General features: G+C 44.4%; 1 non-coding gene across 1 annotated transcript; it reads left to right on the plus strand.

The window, feature by feature from the left end:
• Positions 1–5653: 5653 nt before the first annotated feature.
• Positions 5654–5724, plus strand: trnag-gcc (transfer RNA glycine (anticodon GCC)). The gene has a single exon. It is a non-coding gene; the product is annotated as a tRNA-Gly (tRNA).
• The last annotated feature ends 225 nt before the right edge of the window (positions 5725–5949 follow it).

Consider the following 5949-nt stretch of genomic DNA (forward strand, 5'->3'; position numbering starts at 1 on the left):
ATATTGGTTGCATTCCTAATTTGCAAGTGAACATTCATTTAACAGATGAAACACCAGTTCAGACATCCTACAACGCAATCCCTAAGCCCCTGTACAAAGAGGTAAAGGAATATGTGCAGAACCTACTCAATAATGGTTGGATCAGGAAGTCCACCTCACCATACTCATCTCCTGTGGTTTGCGTCAGAAAAAAAGATAAGAGCTTACGGCTGTGTGTTGACTTTAGGGGGCTGAACCGCAAAACCGTCCCTGACCGCCACCCACTTCCACGCATTCAGGACCTGCTGAACAATCTTGGGGGTTACTCATGGTTTTCGATCCTAGACCAAGGCAGTGCTTATCATCAAGGTTTCGTTGATGAAGGTTCTAGACACCTGACTGCCTTTAGCACACCTTGGGGCCTGTATGAGTGGATCCGCCTCCCTTTTGGCCTAACCAATGCCCCAGCGGCATTTCAGAGGTGTATGGAAGGAGCTCTCGAGGGTCTGAGGGATGAGTGCTGTTCACCATACCTGGACGACGTGCTTTGTTTCTCTAAAACATTTCACGACCACGTTGATGATCTGAGGCGGGTCCTGTGTCGCCTTCGAAAACATGGTATTAAACTACGTCCAAATAAATGTGAACTGTTCAAACGTCAGATTAGATATTTAGGGCGTCTGGTGACAAGTGAAGGTGTCCAAATAGACCCCAGGGATCTTGAGCCAGTCCTGCAATTAAAGGATAGAGAGCCAAAAAACGTAGGAGAGGTCCGAGCTGTTTTGGGGTTTCTAGGTTATTATAGAACCTTCATACAAGACTTTTCAAGAATAGCCAGACCATTGTTCATGCTAATAGGGAGCCCTGGTGCATCCAGCCCGGGACCAGCATCAGCAGGGTCAAAAGCCAAGAGCAGGGGAACCAACGGAGGTCAGCTCCCATCCAAAGCACCTATGCAGTGGACATCAGAACATAGCGCCGTGGTGTCTCGCCTTTTTGATATGTTGACCAGTCCACCGATTTTGGCCTACCCAGACTTCAATTTGCCCTTCATACTTCACACTGACGCCTCAAATGAAGGCCTGGGGGCAGTACTCTATCAACAACAGGGAGAAAAGCTCTGTGTCATTGCTTACGGTTCCAGAATGCTCACACCTGCAGAGAAGAATTACCACTTCCATTCGGGCAAGCTTGAGTTCCTGGCGTTGAAGTGGGCAATTTGTGATAAATTCAGGGATTATCTCTATTACGCACCCACCTTCACAGTGTACACAGATAATAATCCCCTTACTTATGTTTTGACCACATCTAAATTAAATGCAATGGGACATCGGTGGGTAGGTGAGTTGGCTGACTTCCATTTCACCATAAAGTATCGACCAGGCAAGTCCAACACAGACGCTGACACCCTGTCTCGATACCCAGTACAACTCCCAGACCATCTTAGGGAGTACACAGAAATGGTGCCACCAGATGTAATCTCTGCAGTCTGGCAGGGTGACAAGGCAATGAACAATAGCGATGTACCATGGCTGGCTGTACTCCATCTCACTTCAGGCACCAACAACACGTCCTCTGAAACCATCTCTGTTATCCCTCCAGAAAACATTTGTGCTGCCCAGGGGGAAGATGCACCTATCTGCGAGGTGATAAATCTGAAAAAAAGGGGCTGGAATCCCAATGAAAAAGACAAGCGGCAAATGGGACGAGAGACACGCAGATTAGTACATGAATGGAACAGGCTCACACTTGACAGAGGTATATTATATAGACAGACAGGACAACGGAAACAACTGGTTCTCCCCAGTAAGCTAAAAAGGACAGTGCTAAAACACTTGCATGATGATATGGGACACATTGGTGCAGATAAAGTCATCAACTTGGCTAGAGAGAGGTTTTATTGGCCTTTCATGCAGCGAGATATTGAAAACTATGTAATTCGCCAGTGTCATTGTATCAAGCAGAAACGACCAACTATTCCAGAGAGAGCACCAATGGAGTCAATCACAACGAGTGCCCCTTTTGAGCTCATCTCTGTTGATTACCTCCATCTGGAACCTAGTAAAGGTGGCTATGAGTACATTCTAGTTTTGGTAGATCACTTTACTCGATTTTCACAAGCCTTTCCAACTAAGAACAAGTCAGGTAGAACTGCAGCTGAAAAGATTTTCTATGATTTCATTCCACGCTTCGGGTATCCTGAGAAGCTACATCACGACCAGGGCCGGGAGTTCGAGAACAGTCTCTTCCAGAGACTTCAGCAGTTGGCAGGAGTAGCCCACTCTCGAACCACCCCTTATCACCCGCAAGGGAATCCTGTGGAACGCCTGAATCGGACACTTCTGCAGATGCTTCGTACTCTGCATGAGGAGAAAAAGTCTGAGTGGAAGGATCATTTACAGCATATTGTTCATGCGTACAATTGTACAAGACACGAAGCAACAGGCTATTCACCTTTTTTTCTCTTATATGGTAGAAATCCACGCTTGCCTGTTGATCTGCTTTTTGACCTGAGCCCTGAACGGGAACAACAGTCCACACAAGTGTATGCACAGAAGTGGGCTTCTCGAATGCAGGAGGCATATAAGATCGCCTCAGAAAACAATAAGAAGTGCTCAATGAAAGGGAAGAAATATTATGACCACCATGTTAAAGGCATTGTACTGCAGCCGGGGGATCGAGTGCTTGTCAGAAACCTGTCAGAACGAGGTGGTCCAGGAAAACTTCGCTCTTACTGGGAAAGGAGGGTCCATCGTGTTATTGAGAGAATTGGAGATGGACCAGTGTACCGAGTTCAGCCAGAGACAGGTGACAAACTACTACGTGTCTTGCATCGAAATTTGCTATTAGCAGTAAATGACTTGCCTTTGGAGAAAGATGAGCAGAGTAAACAGATGCAAAAAGGAAGGCGGAAACAGGGAAGTAGACAAACGTATGAAAATGAGACGAAGGAGCAGAAGTCATACCATTCTGATGAAGAGGAGGAATACACTTACTGCCTCAGAACTGTACCGGTGTATGAAAAGAGGGAAATCAGACCTCCATTGCCCCAGATAACACCGAACAGTGAGCTGAGAGCTGTAGCTCCAGAGTTCTGGCCTATGACACCACCAGCTGAGACAATTGACAGGCAGTACCAAAGCATGCCTCAATCTGTGGTCATCCCAGAGCCAGAACAACCTCCAGCACCTATTGGAACACCACCACTTGAAGAACAGGCGAATCAAGAGAACAATGATGTTGGGGAGGAGGCTGACCTTGAGGAACACGGGGATGATGGAGAAGCTGATACGGCAGGACCGTCAGATGAGAACGTGACAGTGAGAAGATCAACTCGAGTTGTGAAACCTCCAGAAATGTTCACATATCACCATCTTGGGCAGCCTTCATACCAGCCCTGGAGACCAGGGGCTAATATGATGTTTACCTATGGTTCTTACCCCTCACCAGCCTACCCCACTTTTTCTGCATGTTACCACCCCACAGTCACATGGACGTATTGAGCATGTGACATGACATGTAAACCATAGCAGACTGAATACTTTTCAGACTTTTGACATTTACACAGTAGTGTTTGCTTAGTTCCAGATGTCCGGAGACATCTCTTAAAGTAGGGGAGAGTGTAGCAGGTTGGATTTGCTATATGTTTAGTTGGACAGAAACAAGACACCCCTCTATTTTTTTTGTTAATTGTGAATAGTATGTGTATTTAGTACCTACTCTGGTGTAGTGGCATTTTTAAGACAGTAGAGGGCGCCACTGCTGGGTGGATTCACTGGGAGGAACATTGGTTAGCGACCTAGCTGAGTGCTTCAGTATTAAACGAGCACTGGCTTTGGCAAGACGTTTATGTCTGTTCCTCTTCATTAATCCACAGGTACTGTCAAACTTTATATATTCATGCTCCGGGTTGTTTAAATATCAATGGATGCAAAATGTGTTTGATGATTTTCGTGCCATTCTGAGACATGTTAGATGTATTTGGAGTTAGTAAGTAACAGGAGGAAGTTGTATATTTCCTACCGACATCCGTATGGTTAGCTGTAGCATCATAGCATTGTATTAACCGAGAGGCAGTGTGAATGCTCTGTAACGGGGAAATATATGTTTTGAATGTTTTGAAAAAGTGCAGATTAGCTTAGTTTGCTTACTTATAAGAACTGCATTGTTACGTTATGGGTGTTGTAGAGAAGCATGATTGTCCATTATATGGACAATAAGATCAAATGGCGCCAGCGAACACATTAGAGAAACCATATCGATGTTAAAATCCAGAACAATTGGTTAAATGTGGGATATGTCATGAATGGGTACCTGTATCTATGTTTTAAGGAAATTCAACATTAGTTAAAGTATTTTCCTTATTTTGGCACATTGAGGTACATGTTTATCCAGTTTTTCATCTCGCTTAATTTAACTGTACTTTTTCTGTTAATGTGATTATGTTAATGACATGAAACATTATTGAAAGAAATTCAGTATTAAACGAGCACTGGCTTTGGCAAGACGTTTATGTCTGTTCCTCTTCATTAATCCACAGGCCTTACGGCTTGTGTATCACTTGCTGCCGGCACGGATTTCCCCTAGGTCTGGCGCCGGTAACACTGAGCAAGAGAGGAATGAAACTGAAAGCAACAAAAGCTAAAGGACCAGATGACATCAACCCCAGGACACTCGAAGCCTGTGCTGGGCAGCTTGCAGGAAAACTCCAGCAACTCTTCAACCTCTCACTGAGGTTTGGACAGCAAAGACACAAATCAGTGTTTGTGTGACTTTAAAATAGATTTTCTAATGTTGTGTGTTGTGATGAGAGGTGTTCTGGTGCCAGATAAGGTCCTTAAACCTGATCTGGGTTGGTAAATGTGAGTTTCTACAGTGAGTCTTCATGTTATCAGAGTAAACAAGGCTGACACTTCTCTTGCTGATGTAGAATGCTGATGTGGAACTGGATCCACTGGATCAGAGAAACTTCAGATCTATGTTAGCTGAAAGCCCTTCTCTGGTAAATTTGGCACATTAATGGTTAATGTACGTAAATACACAGTGATCACAACACGGTAATAAATACAGCGACTGCAGTTGTTTTCAGGCTGGTACCAAACACTAACACAGACACAAACAGCTACAGTGACTAACTGTCTACAGCTAAAACACTACTGTGTAAGATAAGCACATAAAGCTGCCACTCCTTGTGACCATTAACATTACAGTGTCATTAAGAATCCCTCATGAGTATTGCAAAATGTGAGTATAAACTATGGACAGAGATATGGGTATGTTTGGGAGACACCTCTATGTGACTTCATAGGTTTGTAACAAATGAACCAGCTTACAGAATAAGAGTTCTGCGGCTTTACCTTATTTTCTTCACTGAATGAAATCCAAATCCGTATCTCAATTCAAACACAAAGGACTTTTTGCTAGAAGATGAAGAAGCTAGACACAGATTGTAATTGTTTGAGGAAAGATGGAGAAATTTGGCAGGGATTGGCTGACAGTTTTGGAGAAAGCAGAGAGGGGCGATGATGCTGGCTGATAATTTCTGAGAAGAAGGGAAAGGTAGAGCGCCAACTATCCATCCATATGCCCCTCTCAGTAGCTGGTCGTGGTTAGTGCCCAGGGCACAGTGAGAATGTTGCCATTTCATGGACATCACTGTTTAGGATGTGCAGAGGCATTGGTGGTTCAATGGAAGAATTCTTACCTGCCACGTGGGAGGTCCGGGTTCGATTCCCGGTCAATGCAAAAAGCCCTTTAAATTGCCCCGTTGCAATGCTTAGTTGTTCAAATTTTCGAGGCTGCTGTGCAGGGGCCTTTGATGTTTGAAGCAAACATGTAAACCTCTACAGTACAGGAGCACAGCTGTATGTTCTCAAGAAATCTCTCTGCTCTCCTTTATGATTGCCTAAAGATGACACACATTTGGATCATTTGAATTTAGCTTCTCCAAAGAAGTGCCCTATGGGCTTA

The sequence above is a fragment of the Mastacembelus armatus genome, unplaced genomic scaffold (genome assembly GCF_900324485.2).
Source record: "Mastacembelus armatus unplaced genomic scaffold, fMasArm1.2, whole genome shotgun sequence".
NCBI lineage: Eukaryota > Metazoa > Chordata > Actinopteri > Synbranchiformes > Mastacembelidae > Mastacembelus > Mastacembelus armatus.